This window comes from Scyliorhinus torazame, chromosome 18, assembly GCF_047496885.1.
Source record: "Scyliorhinus torazame isolate Kashiwa2021f chromosome 18, sScyTor2.1, whole genome shotgun sequence".
Lineage (NCBI taxonomy): Eukaryota > Metazoa > Chordata > Chondrichthyes > Carcharhiniformes > Scyliorhinidae > Scyliorhinus > Scyliorhinus torazame.
Window position 1 is genome coordinate 147,170,693 of NC_092724.1, and position 19,071 is coordinate 147,189,763.

The following is a 19,071-nucleotide window of genomic DNA, read 5'->3' on the forward strand; positions in this document are numbered from 1 at the left end:
CTGCCTTGTCCCTCTATGGAGCCGAAAATATGCCGATCCCCGTCCATTCGTGACCACACTCGCCACTGGGGCCCTATACAATAGCTGCACCCATCTAACATACCCCTCTCCAAAACCAAATCTCCTCAACACCTCCCACAAATAATCCCATTCCACTCTATCGAATGCTTTCTCGGCATCCATCGCCACTACTATCTCCGTTTCACCCTCTGGTGGGGCCATCATCATTACCCCTAACAGCCTCCGTATATTCGTGTTCAGCTGTCTCCCCTTCACAAACCCAGTTTGGTCCTCGTAAACCACCCCCGGGACACATTCCTCTATTCTCATTGCCATTACCTTGGCCAGGACCTTGGCATCCACATTTAGGAGGGAAATTGGTCTGTAGGACCCGCATTGTAGCGGGTCCTTTTCCTTCTTTAAGAGAAGCGATATCATTGCTTCAGACATAGTCGGGGGCAGTTGTCCCCTTTCCTTTGCCTCGTTAAAGGTCCTCGTCAGTACCGGGGCGAGCAAGTCCAAATATTTTCTGTAGAATTCAACTGGGAATCCGTCCGGTCCCGGGGCCTTTCCCGTCTGCATATTCCTAATTCCTTTCACCACTTCTTCTACCTCGATCTGTGCTCCCAGTCCCACCCTTTCCTGCTCTTTCACCTTGGGAATTTCCAGCCGATCCAAAAAGTCCATCATTCTCTCCCTCCCATCCGGGGGTTGAGCTTCATATAATTTTTTATAAAATGTCTTGAACACTTCATTCACTCTCTCCGCTCCCCGCTCCATCTCTCCTTCCTCGTCCCTCACTCCCCCTATTTCCCTCGCTGCTCCCCTTTTCCTCAATTGGTGTGCCAGCAATCTGCTCGCCTTCTCCCCATATTCATACTGTACACCCTGCGCCTTCCTCCATTGTGCCTCTGCAGTGCCTGTAGTCAGCAAATCAAATTCCACATGCAGCCTTTGCCTTTCCCTGTACAATCCCTCCTCCGGTGCTTCCGCATATTGTCTGTCCACCCTCAAAAGTTCTTGCAGCAACCGCTCCCGTTCCTTACTCTCCTGCTTCCCTTTATGTGCCCTTATTGATATCAGCTCCCCCCTAACCACCGCCTTCAACGCCTCCCAGACCACTCCCACCTGGACCTCCCCATTGTCATTGAGTTCCAAATACTTTTCAATACATCCCCTCACCCTTAGACACACCCCCTCATCCGCCATTAGTCCCATGTCCATTCTCCAGGGTGGGCGCCCTCCTGCTTCCTCCCCTATCTCCAAGTCCACCCAGTGTGGGGCATGATCCGAAATGGCTATAGCCGTATATTCCGTTCCCCTCACCTTCGGGATCAATGCCCTACCCAGCACAAAAAAGTCTATGCGCGAATAGACTTTATGGACATAGGAGAAAAACGAGAACTCCTTACTCCTAGGTCTACTGAATCTCCACGGGTCCACCCCTCCCATCTGCTCCATAAAATCTTTAAGCACCTTGGCTGCTGCCGGCCTCCTACCAGTCCTGGACTTCGACCTATCCAGCCCTGGTTCCAACACCGTGTTAAAGTCTCCCCCCATTATCAGCTTTCCCGTCTCTAGGTCCGGAATGCGTCCTAGCATTCGCCTCATAAAATTGGCATCATCCCAGTTCGGGGCATACACGTTTACCAAAACCACCATCTCTCCCTGTAGTTTGCCACTCACCATCACGTATCTGCCCCCGTTATCCGCCACTATAGTCTTTGCCTCGAACATTACCCGCTTCCCCACTAATATAGCCACCCCCCTGTTTTTCGCATCCAGCCCCGAATGGAACACCTGCCCCACCCATCCTTTGCGCAGCCTAACCTGGTCTATCAGTTTCAGGTGCGTTTCCTGTAACATAACCACATCTGCTTTAAGTTTCTTAAGGTGTGCGAGTACCCGTGCCCTCTTTATCGGCCCGTTGAGCCCTCTCACGTTCCACGTGATCAGCCGAGTTGGGGGGCTTCCCACCCCCCCCCTTGCCGATTAGCCATCATCTTTTTCCAGCTTCTCACCCAGTTCCCACGCAGCTGTATCTCCCCCAGGCGGTGCCCCCCCGCCCATCCTCTCCCGTACCCACTCCCCCCTTTCCCCAGCAGCAGCAACCCAGTTATTCCCCCCTCCCACCCCCCCCGCTAGACCCCCCGCTAGCGTAGTTACTCCCCCCATGTTGCTCCCAGAAGTCAGCAAACTCTGGCTGACCTCGGCTTCCCCCCGTGACCACGGCTCGCACCGTGCGACGCCCCCTCCTTCCTGCTTCTCTATTCCCGCCATAATTATCATAGCGCGGGAACCAAGCCCGCGCTTCTCCCTTGGCCCCGCCCCCCATGGCCAACGCCCCATCTCCTCTCCCTCTCCACCTCCCCCCATCACCACCTGTGGGAGAGAGAAAAGTTACCATACCGCAGGATTAAAACATAAAACCCCTCTTCGCCCCCCACATTCGCCCCACCACTTTGTCCAAACGTTCTTTTTAATAATCCACTCATTCCAGTTTTTCTTCTACAATAAAAGTCCACGCTTCATCCGCCGTCTCAAAGTAGTGGTGCCTCCCTTGATATGTGACCCACAGTCTTGCCGGTTGCAGCATTCCAAATTTTATCTTCCTTTTATGAAGCACCGCCTTGGCCCGATTAAAGCTCGCCCTCCTTCTCGCCACCTCCGCACTCCAGTCTTGATAAACGCGGATCACCGCGTTCTCCCATTTACTGCACCGAGTTTTCTTCGCCCATCTAAGGACCATTTCTCTATCCTTGAAACGGAGGAATCTCACCACTATGGCTCTGGGAGTTTCTCCTGCTCTCGATCCTCGCGCCATAACTCGGTACGCTCCCTCCACCTCCAACGGACCCGTCGGGGCCTCCGCTCCCATTAACGAGTGCAGCATCGTGCTCACATATGCCCCGGCGTCCGCCCCCTCCACACCTTCAGGAAGACCAAGAATCCTCAGGTTGTTCCTCCTTGCGTTGTTTTCCAGTGCCTCCAACCTCTCCACACATCGTTTCTGATGTGCCTCCTGTATCTCCGTCTTCACCACCAGGCCCTGTATATCGTCCTCATTCTCGGCTGCCTTCGCCTTCACGACCCGAAGCTCCCGCTCCTGGGTCTTTTGTTCCTCCTTTAGCCCTTCGATCGCCTGTAGTATCGGGGCCAACAGTTCTTTCTTCATTTCCTTTTTTATCTCCTCCACGCAGCATTTCAAGAACTCTTGTTGTTCAGGGCCCCATATGAAACTGCCACCTTCCGACGCCATCTTGGTTTTAGCTTGCCTTCCTTGCCGCTGTTCCAAAGGATCCGCTGCAATCCGGCCACTTTCCTCTTCTTTTTCCATCCGTGTCCAGGGGGAATTCCCTTCTGGTTTACCGCACGGTGTTTTTTGCCGTTAAAATTGCCGTTGGGGCTCCTGTCAAGAGCCCAAACGTCCGTTCCACCGGGAGCTGCCGAAACGTGCGACTTAGCTGGTCATCGCCGCACCCGGAAGGTCAACATTGTCCTTCTAATTTTATCGTTATCCTTACCGTCACAGATAGACTCAATACAACAAAAACACGCCTCCAAAGAACTATTAAAAAAAAATACTTTTTGGCAACATGCTACTTCAATGACTTAAAACTCTTGAAAATTATTTTACTTGAGGAACAAGATAACTGAACTCACCCTATGTTCGGGTAGAAAATAGTCTGCAACACAAAATGTGAAATAAACATTGTTATAAGTAGTTTCAAAATAGGAATAAGAATCTATATGCCGTGAACTGTCTTTTTCTTAACAGAACTTTAACATGAAATATTTTAAAATTGCTAATATTAATTTTTACATATTGACACCCCCTGTTGTGTTAAGTGCCTGCATGCCATTGTAATGTGAAATTGCTCAGCAGAGTAAGGGTTAGTGTGGGACTGGAAAATAGCACCACCCACGGTATGATGTATAAAGTCACATGGTCGTATACTCAGAGAGAATGCTCTAGAAGCAGCCTGCATAGAGAAGCCGCACCATGCATGTTATTAACTGGGATCTGTAAATGGTTAAAGACTGACAACAGTCAGTTCTAGTTTAAACATGCAAGTCTCAAGATCGCACAATTGAGACATCACAGATGAACCCATAGTGCAACATGGTGCTCAGCTGTATGTACAACACTCCACGCCGCTCCACTGAACTCTGCTATCAACCCCAACATATTTGGTCACCCTAAATTGCTCCCATCATTTGGTTGGGGCACTAACATATATTGGGTTACTGGCCTAACCATGGCTGACACGAATACCGTTCTCTCTATTCAGCTGGCAGGGCTTATCTTCTGGAGCCAACTTCTTGTTGAACATCACCAGATCATCACATACCGATATGTAGGGACATCCTTTATGTCATACACTGCCTCTTCTTTTATATGGCACATGATGTCAAGTGTAAATTAGCAACCCTCAGCAACAATTCAAATTTGGGGCAGTCGGATTCTGAACTTCAAGCACTGACTACCACAGAGGGTAGAGCAGTCTGACCTCAGGGTATAAAGCACATCTTTCCTCAGGACACTGCCACGGATCTAAACAATGCAGGATTTCAGTACATATCATCTACTGAACTGAAAGGGATAAGATATGCTCCATCCCCTCAGAATCACCAGTCTTGAATTGAATTGGACTAGCTTCGGAAGGAGCCATGTTCTGTATTTCTTGTTTCAGCACAAAAATCAGACACCCCCCTCACATAATACTATGGGCGGCATGGTAGCACAGTGGTTAGCACTGTTGCTTCAAAGCGCCAGGGGCCTGGGTTCGATTCACCAACGTCTGTGCGGAGCCTGCACACCATCCCTCTGTCTGCATGGGTTTCCTCCCACAAGTCCCGAAAGACGTGCTTGTTAGGTGAATTGGACATTCTGAATTCTCCCTCAGTGCACCCGGAGTGTGGGGACTGGAGGCTTTTCACAGTAACTTAATTGCAGTGTTAATGTAAGCCTATTTGTGACAATAATAAAGATTTTTATTATTATTATTATCAGCAAGAGAGTTCCAGAACTTACTGCCTCAATATAGACTCTCGTGGATCTGGCGTGTCTTCCGACCTTATATCTTATGGTTTAGGTTCTCCATTCGTGTCAGATATGCAGGATACCCACTAGGTATTGAGGTTATATGTTCTACTCATTAAATGGCTGAGTAGGTTCAGGTACCCATAAAATGGATCACCACAAATTCACTCATGTAGCTGTTGTGACAGGTTAAACCCCCCCCCCCCCCACCCCCCACCGCTCACCATTGAACTTTTTTGTCAAATTGAGCCAGAATATGGAGTGCTCCTCACAGTTCTATGGCACTCCTGTCAGCTACAGCTGGCTACAAATTGATCTCCTTTCAGCAGTGTCCTCCACCAGCCCAGCATTCGCCTGAGGACCACAGCCTGAATCGGAGCTCTTCAATCAGGCGAGTTGCCTGTGGAGGTGTGACAGGCAGCTGACAACTTGCTACAGTGATGTGGGCAACACCTGAGGACCAACGTGTTGCAATTCTCAAGACTCCCTGTCTTCCAAAACCGGGATCATTCCCATTTGGCGCTTAAACACTATTGGATGTGATTGGATCCTACATTTCCAAATGTTTTATTGTGCAGATTTGTTACAGAATTACCAATTTGGCTCGAATACAATGATAGCTGAGTGGGCCCAATTCAGAAAAGCGAGGCTCTTTGAAAGGTACCCCATTCCGGCTCCTGTGGTGTGGTATGCAATTTCAATTTCAGCTAAACTCAGTCTGTTTTGGAAATTACTTTGGAAAAAAATCCTTGAAAATGTATGAAGTTGTGCTTTGATGTGTTTACAAACATGGTGTGTGGGGACTCGATAAGAAGAAAGTTAATTAAGCAATGAACAACTTTTATAGTCACTTCCTGTCCACGCCACTGTATTTTGCCTGATCATCAAACTTAAATTCCTATGCATTTCATTGTGAATACATATAACAGGATTACCATTTTAAAAATTAAACTTGACAGAGTAGTCAAACTCCTTTCCTGACATGTACTTATTGCATCCTCAGTGCTTCTGATCTGCATGGTGACTGGCGGATATTTTTCTATTTCACAGTCGTACTACTGTTGCAAAATAATTGTAGATCCCAGTGCTGCCTCTCCCGACTGCAAGGCAATATCACAAGACGTTTGTTCGATGCTCTCCTTCTCTCTGGCCTTCCTATACTTTCGGTAAAACTTTGCTGCCCCTATCCTGACACACATAAAGGGTGCGATCTAAACAAATTGGAACAGAGTCCCGTGACGAGCGCATTTAGCCGTGTGTTTCCCAGCGCTGATAGCGCCGAGGAACACCACGCGATCTATCAGGACTATGGGTGAAATTCTCCGGTATCGGCGCGATGTCCGCCGACTGGCGCCAAAAACGGCGCAAATCAGTCGGGCATCGCGCCGCCCCAAAGGTGCGGAATGCGCCGCATCTTTGGGGGATGAGCCCCAACCTTAAGGGGCTAGGCCAGCTCCGGACGAATTTCCGCCCCGCCAGCTGGCGGAAAAGGCCTTTGGTGCCCCGCCAGCTGGCGCGGAAATGACATCTCCGGCCGGCGCATGCGCGGGAGCGTTAGCGGCCGCTGACGGCATTCCCGCGCATGCGCAGTGGAGGGAGTCTCTTCCACCTCCGCATTGGTGGAAACCGCGGCGAAGGCGGAAGGAAAAGAGTGCCCCCACGGCATAGGCCCGCCCGCGGATCGGTGGGCCCCGATCGCGGGCCAGGCCATCATGGGGGCACCCCCGGGGGCCAGATCGCCCCGCGCCCCCCCCAGGACCATGGAGCCCACCCGCGCCGCCTTGTCCCACCGGTAAGGTAGGTGGTTTAATCTACGCCGGCAGGACAGGCATTTTAGCTGCGGGACTTCGGCCCATCCGGACCGGAGAATCGCGGGGGGGGGGCCCGCCAACCGGCGCGGCGCGATTCCCGCCCCCGCCGAATATTCGGTGCCGGAGAATTCGGCAACCGGCGGGGGTGGGATTCACGCCAGCCCCCAGCGATTCTCCAACCCGGCGGGGGGTGGGAGAATCTCGCCCTCTGTTTCAATTCGAGGCGTCAGCGGGAGTGGCGCAATGAGGCCACATTTGGCCCCGTTTCCTGCACGGAGGAGCTCTGCTCACTGGAATTCCTCAGTGCAGGTAGAGATTGGGACGTCCCCATCTCTTGACCCCCCCCCCCCCATGACTCCAAACCTCCCCGAAAAGCCCCAACCCACCTCAAAGGGGGTCCTCTGGGTCCCTGCAACCCACCTCACACATGCAGGGCACTCCCGGGCCCGATCCCCACCATGGGAAAAATGCTAACCTGGCAATGCCAATGTGCCAGGGTGCCACCCTGCCCAGAGGGCAAGCACCCGGGAGCCTCCGATCCTCTGTGAGACCCCCACAAGTGCTGTTCCATCTGGTCCCCGTTTACGGAGGCCAACATTGAAAGGTGCTCACCCGAGGTTTCCGAGGCGAAGGGGTTAGATCCCAACGCCTTAGATGGATCAGGGGAGAGCACATTAGAGTGAGACTAGCTGTCTCGCTCTAATGTGCCGATTTGCAAAATAGTGATCGCACCACAATGGATTCAGATCGCGTGGCAAGCCGGGAGGATCTCCGAAGAGAAGCCTCCTGGCATTAACCAGACGTGCCACCTTTTGGGCTTCCAGTAATATGTGCCCCAAGTCCGGTTCAGCCGTCATTCTTGTGCTTGCTGCCCTACATAGGCTCCCTGCCCAGCAACGCCTCAATTTTAATATTCTCAGCCTTATTTTGCAAATGTCTCCGAGGCCTTCTCCCTCCCTATTTCTGTGACCCCCTCCAGTCCTATGACCCTTCAAGGTCTCAAAGCTTTTCCAATTCTGGCCTCTTTTGTATTCTTGATTTTCTTCATTCCATCAGTGGTGCCTGTACCCTGAGCCTAATCTCTGGAATTTCCTCCACAAAATCCTCTCCATTCCTCCCCTCACCCCCTTTCATACCCACAGACCCTACCTCATCGACAAAGCATTTAATTACCTGCCTTCATAACTCTTTCTGTGGTTTGGTGTCAAATTTTGATTGATAATGGCCCTGTGAAGTACCTTGACATGATTCACTTCATTAAAGGCATCATGTAAATGTTAGTAGTTGTTATGTTTGCACAACATCCAACACCAGCAAGGTTTGAAAGCCAGTCATAAAAAGTATTATTTTGGCCTCTTGGTATTTTCGAGACTTAGTCCAAATTGGGTTGAGAGAGTGCACTATCTCCCACCCACCCACGCTCTCGAATCATTTAGATTTCATTCATTAGGTACAAGAACATGCTCCCGAGTGGATACATTCTAGCTGGAGTCCGGAGATATAAAGGTTGTGCTCCCTGGCTGGAGCCAACATTGGCAGCTTCTGGTCTCAAGCACTCTCGCTGATCATTTCCAAATGTTCAAAGGATTTTACACAATTGATTTAGATTAGGCAAAATCAGCCCATATTGTCTGGGTTTTTATTGATACTTAAAGCGTGAAATGCTTAGTGAGTAAAATAAACAAAGACGGTATTGTACATAATTCCAACAGTTAGGCTCCAGGGCAGGCAAAGCCAAATAAATGCAGGCGTGTCCAACTTACAAACAAATAGTGGTTGTCCCTTTAAACCGCCCCCCCCCAACAGTATTAGTGAATAAGAGCAAGTAATTGTTGTTGATAGGGTTAAAGGAAGCAGAGGGAATGGACTTGTGTCGAGCATAAACACCAGAAGAAACCAGTTGAGCCGAATTCATAGAATCATAGAATTTACAGTGCAGAAGGAGGCCGTTCGGCCCATCGAGTCTGCACTGGCCCTTGGAAAGAGCAACGTACCCAAGCCCACATCATTACTCTATCCCCGTAACCCAGTAAACCCACCCAACCTTTTTGGACACTAAGGGCAATTTAGCATGGACAATCCACCTAACCTGCACATCTTTGGACTGTGGAAGGAGCACCCGGAGGAAACCCACGCAGACACGGGGAGAACGTGCAGACGCCGCACAGGCAGTGACCCAAGCCAGGAATCGAACCCGGGTCCCTGGAGCTGTGAAGCAACTGTGCTAACCACTGTGCTACCGAGGTGCCCTGAATTATCTACTTCTGTGCAGTAAATTTGACAGGTGGAATCCTCCATCTGAGAGACTAAGAGTTGGATTTCGGTGTGGCCGCTGCAAGATCGCCACGGGCGGGACACACACCATGTAAAGGTCCATTGACCTCGGGCAGGAATTTCCAGACGGTGGGCGGGCGCGGACGAAGAATTCCGCCGTAAGTGCCGACGCTGGGATTGAATGGTGGGTGTTCCACGATCCCAATGGCAGTGTCGATTCTGGAGCAATTCAGAACATGCTAATGGGCCAGTATTCGTGCCATGTGGTTTCACTGCTGTCGGGATTGGCAGTGGAGAACCTGGCAGGCAGGAGCTGCCTGTAGAAGCACTCCACTCCCCACACACTCTCATTGCCGGCAAGAGGATGCCAGCCCCGGGGAGCAGTGCTGAGATTCACAGATGCAGAACTGCAGATACTGCTGGTTGCCATGGAGGAGAGGCGGGCACCCTGTTCGCCGGGTTGGGAAGGCGCTTGCAACCCGCTGATGATAACCGGGCCTGGGCACAGTTGGCAGAGGCTCCTCACTGCAGCTCCTTACAGACCGCGTGGTTCGGTTGGAGCGGCAGTTGGATGCACTTAGCAGCATGCAGGTGGTGGAAAGCATCATAGATCGCAGTTATATAAATGTGGTCACACCCAAGGTGCAGGCAGAGAAATGGGTGACCACCAGAAGGGGCAGGCAGTCAGTGCAGGAATCCCCTGTGGTTGTCCCCCTCTCGAACAGGTATACATACCGCTTTAGATACTGTTAGGGGGAATAGCCTATCAGGGGAAAACAGCGGCAGTCAGAGCAGTGGCAGCACGGCTGTCTCTGATGTTCAGCAGGGAGGGTCAAAGCGCAGAACAGCAATAGTCATAGGGGACTCTATAGTCAGGGACACAGATAGGTGCTTCTGTGGACGTGAAAGAAACCCAGGATGGTATGTTGCTTCCCTGGTGCCAGGGTCCAGGATGTCTCTGAATGGGTAGCGGGCAGCCTGAAGGGGGAGGGCAAACAGGCAGAGGTCGTTATACATATTGGTACGAATTACATAGGCAGGAAGGGGCATGAGGTCCTGCAGCAGGAGTTCAGGGAGCGAGGCAGAAAGATAAAAGACAGGACCTCTCGGGTTGTAATCTCAGGATTACTCCCTGTGCCACGTGCCAGTGAAGCTAGAAATAGGAAGATAGAGCAGCTAAACACGTGGCTAAACAGCTGGTGTAGGAGGGAGGGTTTCCGTTATCTGGACCACTGGGAGCTCTTCCGGGGCAGGTGTGACCTGTATAAGAAGGATTGGTTGCATCTAAACTGGAGAGGCATAAATATCCTGGCCGCGAGGTTTGCAAGTGTCACACGGGAGGGTTTAAACTAGTATGGCAGGGGGGTGAGTACCGGAGCAATAGGTCAGAAGGTGAAAAAATTGAGGGAGAACTAGGGAATAGGGCCAGTATGGCTCTGAGGCAGAGCAGACAGGGAGATGTTGCTGAAAACAGCGGGACTGGTGGCCTGAAGTGCATATATTTTAATGCAAGAAGTGTAACAGGTAAAGCAGATTAACATCTGCTTTATAGATAGAGGGATAGAGGGGGATGTAAAAGGGGTGGAGGAGTTGCGCTTCTGGTTAGGGAGAATATCACAGCTGTACTGCGGGAGGACACCTCAGAAGGCAGCGAGGCTACATGGCTGGAGATCCGGAATAAGACGGGTGCAGTCACAATGTTAGGGGTTTGCTACAGGCCACCCAACAGCCAGCGGGAGATAGAGGAGCAGATAAGTAGACAGATTTTGGAAAGGAGTAAAAGCAACAGGGTTGTTGTGATGGGAGACTTTAACTTCCCCAATATTGACTGGGACTCACTTAGTGCTAGGGGCTTGGACAGGGCAGAGTTTGTAAGGAGCATCCAGGAGGGCTTCTTAAAACATTATGTAAATAGTCCAACGAGGGAAGGGGCTGTACTGGGCCTGGTATTGGGGAATGAGCCCAGCCAGGTGTTAGAAGTTTCAGTAGGGGAGCACTTTGGGAACAGTGACCACAATTCATTAAGTTGTAAAGTGCTGGTGGACAAGGATAAGAGTGGTCCTAGTGTGAATGTGCTAAATTGGGGGAAGGCTAATTATAAAAATATTAGGCAAGAACTGAAGATTCTAGATTGGGGGTGGATGTTTAAGGGTAAATCAACATCTGACATGTGGGAGGCTTTCAAATGTCAGTTGAAAGGAATTCAGGACCGACATGTTCCTTTGCGGAAGAAGGATAAATATGGGAAATTTCGGGAACCTTGGATAACAAGAGATATTGTAGGCCTCGTCAAAAAGAAAAGGGAGGCATTTGTCAGGGCTAGAAGGCTGGGAACAGATGAAGCCTGTGTAGAATATAAGGAAAGTAGGAAGGAACTTAAGCAAGGAGTCAGGAGGGCTAAAAGGGGTAATGAAAAGTCATTGGCAAATAGGGTTAAGGAAAATCCCAAGGCTTTTTACACGTATATAAAAAGCAAGAGGGTAGCCAGGGAAAGAGTGGGCCTACTGAAGGACAGTAGATGGAATCTATGTGTGGAGCCAGAGTAAATGGGCGAGGTACGGAATGAATACTTTGCATCAGTATTCACCAAAGAGAAGAAATTGGTGGATGTTGAGCCTGGAGAAGGGTGTGTAGATAGCCTGGGTCACATTGAGATTCAAAAAGGTGAGGTGTTGGGTGTCTTGAAAAATATTAAGGTAGATAAGTCCCCAGGGCCTGATGGGATCTATCCCAGAATACTGAAGGAGGCTAGAGAGGAAATTGCTGAGGTCTTGACAGAAATCTTTGGATCCTCACAGTCTTCAGGTGATGTTCCGGAGGACTTGAGAATAGCCAATGTTGTTCCTTTGTTTAAAAAGGGTAGCAAGGATAATCCAGGGAACTACAGGCCGGTGAGCCTTACTTCAGTGGTAGGGAAATTACTGGAGAGAATTCTTCGAGACAGGATCTACTCCCATTTGGAAGCAAATGGACGTATTTGCGAGAGGCAGCATGCTTTTTTGAAGGGGAGGTCGTGTCTCACTAACTTGGTAGAGTTTTTTGAGGAGGTCACAAAGATGATTGATGCAGGTAGGGCAGTGGATGATGTCTATACGGACTTCAGTAAGGCCTTTGACAAGGTCCCTCATGGCAGACTGGTACAAAAGTTGAAGTCACACGGGATCAAGGATGAGCTGGCAAATTGGATACAGAACTGCCTAGGTCATAGAAGGCAGAGAGTAGCAATGGAAGGTTGTTTTTCTGATTGGAGGGCTGTGACTAGTGGTGTTCCGCAGGGATCAGTGCTGGGACCATTTCTGTTCACAGTATATATAAATGATTTGGAGGAAAATGTAACTGGTCTGATTAGTAAGTTTGCAGACGACACAAAGGTTGGTGGAATTGCGGATAGTGATGAGGACTGTCAGAGGATACAGCAGGACCTAGATCGTTTGGAGACTTGGGCAGATGGAGTTTAATCCAGACAAATGTGAGGTAATGCATTTTGTAAGTCTAAAGCAGGTAGGGAATATCCAGTGAATGGTAGAACCCTCAAGAGTATTGACAGTCAGAGAGACAGGTCCACAGGTTTCTGAAAGGGCAACAGAGGTGGAAAAGGTAGTCAAGAAGGCATATGGCATGCTTGCCTTCATTGGCCGGGGCATTGAGTAGAAAAATTGGCAAGTAATGTTGCAGCTGTATAGAACCTTAGTTAGGCCACACTTGGAGTATAGTGTTCAATTCTGGTCGCCACACTACCAGAAGGATGTGGAGGCTTTAGAGAGGGTGCAGGAGAGATCTACCAGGATGTTGCCTGGTATGGAGGGCATTAGCTATGAGGAGAGGTTGAATAAACTCGGTTTGTTCTCACTGGAACGAAGGAGGTTGAGGGGCGACCTGATAGAGGTCTACAAAATTATGAGGGGCATAGACAGAGTGGATAGTCAGAGGCTTTTTCCCAGGGTAGAGGGGTCAATTACTAGGGGGCATAGGTTTAAGGTGTGAGGGTCAAGATTTAGAGGAGATGTACGAGGTAAGTTTTTTACACAGAGTGTAGTGGGTGCCTGGAACTCGCTGCCGGAGGAGGTGGTGGAAGCAGAGACGATAGTGACGTTGAAGGGGCATCTTGACAAATACATGAATTGGATGGGAATAGAGGGATACGGACCCTGGAAGTGCAGAAGATTTTAGTTTAGATGGGCAGCATGATCGGCACAGGCTTGGAGGGCTGAAGGGCCTGTTCCTGTGCTGTACTTTTCTTTGTTCTTTGTTCTTTGTTCTAGGCCGTGAGAGCTGTGGGCCCCACTGAAAAGACTGGGCAGCATTGCTGGAAATAGCTGCACGACCTCCTCAGGGCAGCCCGGATGAGGAACCACCTCTGTGCCCCTGGCACCGCCTCGGCCCACACACACCCCTCAATACCAGCAGGGGGCAACTGCACCCCAACCACCAGCAGCCCGAATGCACCCCACCCTGCCAATGCCTATGCACCCACCATGACCAGGTACCCCGCAAGTACAGGCCAATGTCCGTGGACCCTATGCGCTGCCCGCATCCGGGTGTCCCATGTTAAGTAATGGGTTAAGAGATATTGCAATTAGTTGTCTCATTTATGTTAAGTATCTATTAATTGACACTGATATGTAAAGGGGCTTCAGGTGGCCTCTGTCAGGTGGTGTGTTGTTCAGAGTTTTGTGCAGAGGGTGTGGAAGTGAAATAAATAGTGTTTGGTGAAAAGGAACAAGAACTTTAGACTCTTCATATCACAGCAACTAAAACGTCTAACAATTGGTAGCAGAGGATGGTTGCTGTGTAAATGTGAAGGGTTGAAAGATACAACTTTTCCAGATCAAACCAAGGAGTGAGTGAGAAAAGAAAAAAACAAAGGGATATATGGCTGAACCGAGGATAAAGATGGCTGGATATGACTATCCTCCCTTATTTTCTGAAAGGGAATTGTACGACCAATGGAGAAGTGCAGAAGTTATGTGGACTAAGGTAACTGCTTTGGGAAAGAGAAAACAAGGTATGGCATTGGCTCTTTCTTTACCATATGGCAGTAAAATCCGAAACAAAGTGCTTTCTAAGCTGGATTGGAAGAGTTACACTCAGAAGAAGGTCTGGAGACTTTATTACATTATATGGATAAGATTTATAAGAAAGATGATTTGTTAAGTGCGTATGAAGCATGGTCGGATTTTGATAAGTTCCGGAAAATGGAGGATATCTCCATGGAAGACTATATAATGGAATTTGGCAGACTATATAAAAGGCTGCAGAAACACAATCTGGAATTTCCACAGTCTGTGTTGGCCTTTAAATTACTTGACTGTGCTAGAGTGAGCAACATGGATAGGCTGCTGGTTTTGACAGGAGTTCAGTTTACTGATAAAGATATCTTATTCGAACAGGTGACAAAAGCTTTACAAAAGTTTCTGGGGAAACATTCGATGGCTCTGATGACCCAAATAGGTCAGCCTGCAATAAGGCAGAATATGGAAGATACACTAGTAACATGATGGTGAAATCATATGGCTATGAACAGGGCTCAAGACTATAGACGGAGACCGAGACAAGGAAATTATGAAGACAGAAACCCAGTTAGAACCTACAATCGGAAGATGAACCCCAGAAATGCACGGGGCATGATAAATCGATGTTTTCGATGTGACTCTCAATATCATTATGCTTTCAACTGTCCAACTCATTATGATAGAGTGTTTGAAGCGACTCATGACATGGAAGAGTCAGAAGAGAAAAAAGATAGTGACCAGAAAGAAGGCATTGTCCTATTGACAAGCAGTTTTATGCCGGTAATGAGGGTGTTGGTTGCAGAATCCTTCAACTGTGCTGTATTGGACAGTGGCTGCACATCTACTGTGTGTGGAATTGACTGGTTAAAATGTTACCTGGACTCTTTGAATGCTGAAAATCGTAACAAGGTTAAGGAATTTGAAAGTTCCACAAGTTTCAGGTTTGGGGATGATAATACTCTGAAGTCGCTGAAAAGAGTGGTGATCCCTTGCAATATTGCCAGAGTGAATCATTTCATTAGCACGGATGTTGTATCAAGTGAGATACCTTTGCTTCTGAGCAGACCGTCAATGAAGAAAGCACACATGAAACTGGATGTGGAACAGGATAAGGCAACAGTTTTTGGAAAGACGGTGGACTTACAATTTACACAGTTGGGACACTATTGTGTTCCATTACTGACAAATAATATTTCAAGTAGAGCGGTTAAGGATGTGTTAATGGCAGTTCCAAATGGGACTTTAGCTGATAAAAAGCTTGTGGTATTAAAACTGCATTGGAAATTTGCCCATCCATCTCCTCAAAGGCTGAAAAATTTATTAAAGGATGCAGGGGTAAGGGATGACGACTATACTAAACTGATAGAACAGGTTAGTGACCGCTGTGAAGTTTGTAGAAAGTACAGAAGGACACCAGCACGATCGATAGTAACCCTACCTTTAGTGAGAGATTTTAACGACACTGTGGCCATGGACCTTAAGATCTGGGATGAAGCAAATAATATATTTACTTTGCATTTTGCAGATTTAGCAACCAGATTTAGTCAATCAACGATTGTACGAAGTAAAGAAAAGAGAGTAATTCTGGATCAAATCGTGGAAAAATGGATAGGGACAGGAATGGGTCCACCGGCAAAATTCCTTACGGACAATGGGGAGAATTTGCTAATGATGAGTTTAGGGATATGTGTGAAAACATGAATATCAGAGTTATGTATACGGCTGCAGAAAACCCATTTAGTAATGGTGTCTGTGAAAGAAATCATGCTGTCATCGATGACATGCTTTGGAAAATTTTGGCAGATCGACCAGCTTTAGCATGTGCAGTACATGCAAAGAATTCATTGCAGATGGTTGGGGGCTACAATCCTTATCAATTAGTGTTTGGTAGAAATCCTAAAATTCCATCCATTTTGGATGACCAGCCTCCAGCTTGGGAGGGGACTACAATTAGCTCTGGTTTTGCTGAACATTTAAATGCATTACATAGCAGTAGAAAAGCTTTTTTGGAAGCAGAAGTCTCTGAAAGAATTCGCAGAGCTTTAAGACATAACGTACGGCCATCAGATGCCGTTTTTCAGCAAGGAGGCATGGTATACTATAAGAGAGACAATTCTAATGAATGGAAAGGCCCAGGGAAGATCATAGGCATAGATGGCAAAACAATTATATTGCAACATGGTAATCAAACTGTTAGGGTACATTCATCAAGGATAATGGGTACAGATTGCAAATTTTCAAATTTAGACAGAGCAGACAGACATGACGAGGAACCAGATCGACCAAATTGCAGGCTAAATTAAGCTTTAGCATGGGCAGTACATGCAAAGAATTCATTGCAGATGGTTGGGGGCTACAGTCCTTATCAATTAGTGTTTGGTAGAAATCCTAAAATTCCATCCATTTTGGATGACCAGCCTCCAGCTTGGGAGGGGACTACAATTAGCTCTGGTTTTGCTGAACATTTAAATGCATTACATAGCAGTAGAAAAGCTTTTTTGGAAGCAGAAGTCTCTGAAAGAATTCGCAGAGCTTTAAGACATAACGTACGGCCATCAGATGCCGTTTTTCAGCAAGGAGGCATGGTATACTATAAGAGAGACAATTCTAATGAATGGAAAGGCCCAGGGAAGATCATAGGCATAGATGGCAAAACAATTATATTGCAACATGGTAATCAAACTGTTAGGGTACATTCATCAAGGATAATGGGTACAGATTGCAAATTTTCAAATTTAGACAGAGCAGACAGACATGACGAGGAACCAGAATCATCTGGTACTCATGTGTTACAGAACTATGAGGACCAATTAACTGATATAGACAGGGTTTCTGTGGAGGAACACAACACTTCCGGTGAATTAGAACAGGCCATTTTTCCGAAAGGGCAACTGCCAAAAGTTGGTACAAAAGTGACATAGTTGCCTGAAAGGTCTAGTCAGTGGAAGGATGCAACTGTTATTAGTAGAGCACGGAAGGCCATTGGAAAGCATAAACATTGGTTGAATGTACAGCATTCAGGGGAAGGAGTCAACACAATGGATTGGGAAAACGAAGTTCAAAAATGGAGGGCACAGAAACGCAGTGCCAGTTCAGATAGTACATCGGATAGTGAACAGGTCCGCAGGAAAAGGTCGAGAACTATTGAAAGGACATCCCACAGCAGAAGGGAAACATCAAGCAGTAGCAGTACAGAATGAGATACCAGTCGGGAGAGGGGATGTAGTTTGTCAAGATCTCGGAACATGAGTAAGACTACGAATACTAATAGGAGTAGAAGCCCACATGCACATGAGATTTTGGTAGCTTCAAATAAATTAGATGAAAAAGTTATTAAAGAAGCTAAACAGCAAGAATTGCATAGTTGGAATGAATTTGGGGTATACACGGAAGTACCTGATAGGGGACAAAGAGCTTTATCCCACAGATGGATTTGCACGGAAAAGGTTCTTCTGGATGGAACTTATAAGGCAAAGGCCAAGCTTGTGGCAAGGGGATTTGAAGAAAACTGAGAAGATCAGGATTTAAGGGTAGATTCACCTACAGCAGGAAAGGTTATTTTAAAGACCTTCTTGGCTGTATTGGCCACAAAGGCATGGGAATGCAAATCTATAGATATAAAAGCTGCCTTTTTGCAGGGGCATCAGCTCCAGAGAGACATTTTTCTCCGTCCTCCTAAAGAAGCAGCTAACACAGAAGGGGTACTCTGGAAGTTGAACAAATGTGTATATGGATTAAATGATGCATCTAGAGTCTGGTAGTTTTCGGTAAGGTCAGTTTTGTTAAAGTTAGGCAGTTGCCAGTTAAAAGCAGATCCTGCAATGTTATACTGGCACTATAAAGGAAATCTTTCTGGCATTTTTATGATGCAATGTCGATGATTTTTTGTGGGGTGGGACTAGTGATTTTGAAGCTATTGTAATCTCTGGTTTGAGGAAAGAATTCAGGGTTGGAAGTCAGGCTTCCGGTGCATTTAAATATATTGGACTGGAAATTGGACAGACTAAGTTAGGTTCAACCTTACGTCAGCAATCTTATTCGGAAAGCATCACCCCAATAGCAATTAGTCGTGGCCGAGTTTCACAAAAAGACGCAATGGTTTCAAAGATAGAAAAAGAACAACTGCGAAGTTTAATTGGACAACTGAACTGGTTAGGTAGACAGACTAGACCGGACGTGAGTTTTGATGTCTTAAAAGTTGAGTACAAAAATGAATGATCCCAAAGTGGAAGACATAATAAGAGCAAATAAAGCGTTGGCCAAACTAAAAATGCAGGAGTGTGTTTTGAGGTTCACGGTTTTAGGTGACCTTAGGCACTTGAAACTCATAGTTTATAGTGATGCGTCCTATGCAAATTTATGTGATGGGGTTTCAAGCGCAGGAGGTTTTATAATTTTCCTTTTGGGAACAATGGTAAATGTTGCCCACTTGTGTGGGAAACAAAGAAAATAAGGAGAGTGGTAAAAAGCACTTTGGTTGCTGAGACGTTAAGCCTTGTAGAGGCGGTGGATATGGCCTTTTATATAAGTATGATATTGACAGAAAATTTGGGATTTGGGGATTTGGGTGATATACATATTGACTGTCACATTGACAATAAATCCCTGTGGGAAAATGTGCACTCTACAAAAAGTTTAAATGAAAAGAGGTTACGGATAGACATCGCAAGTTTGAAGCAGATGTTGGACAGAGGGGAAATAACAAAAATTAAATGGGTCGATAGGAGCTATCAACTGTCAGACTGTTTTACGAAAAGAGGGCCGAGTTCACAGAAACTTTTGGATATTGTTAATGAAGGGCGCTTGTTTCTGTGACTTTTTTTTTTCTTTCTCGTCCAAAAAAAAGGGGGGGGGGGAAATCATGTGTGTGTTTTTGAGTTTCTTGAAATTTTGTTTTCACCGAATTATTTTTTTTCTCCAAGGAAGGGGA

General features: G+C 47.4%; 1 protein-coding gene across 3 annotated transcripts in view; it reads right to left on the bottom strand.

Moving 5' to 3' along the window:
* The window catches only part of LOC140395595 (inward rectifier potassium channel 16-like), a 180,175-nt gene that overhangs the window by 65,341 nt on the left and 95,763 nt on the right, over positions 1-19,071 (bottom strand). For 2 of the 3 annotated variants that reach the window (XM_072483559.1, XM_072483560.1), the window contains one exon: positions 3,664-3,686. The exons of the other annotated variant lie outside the window; for it this stretch is intronic. The gene's annotated coding sequence lies outside the window, so the exon portion shown is untranslated. The remainder of the gene's footprint in view (positions 1-3,663; positions 3,687-19,071) is intronic. 3 annotated transcript variants of the gene reach the window in all.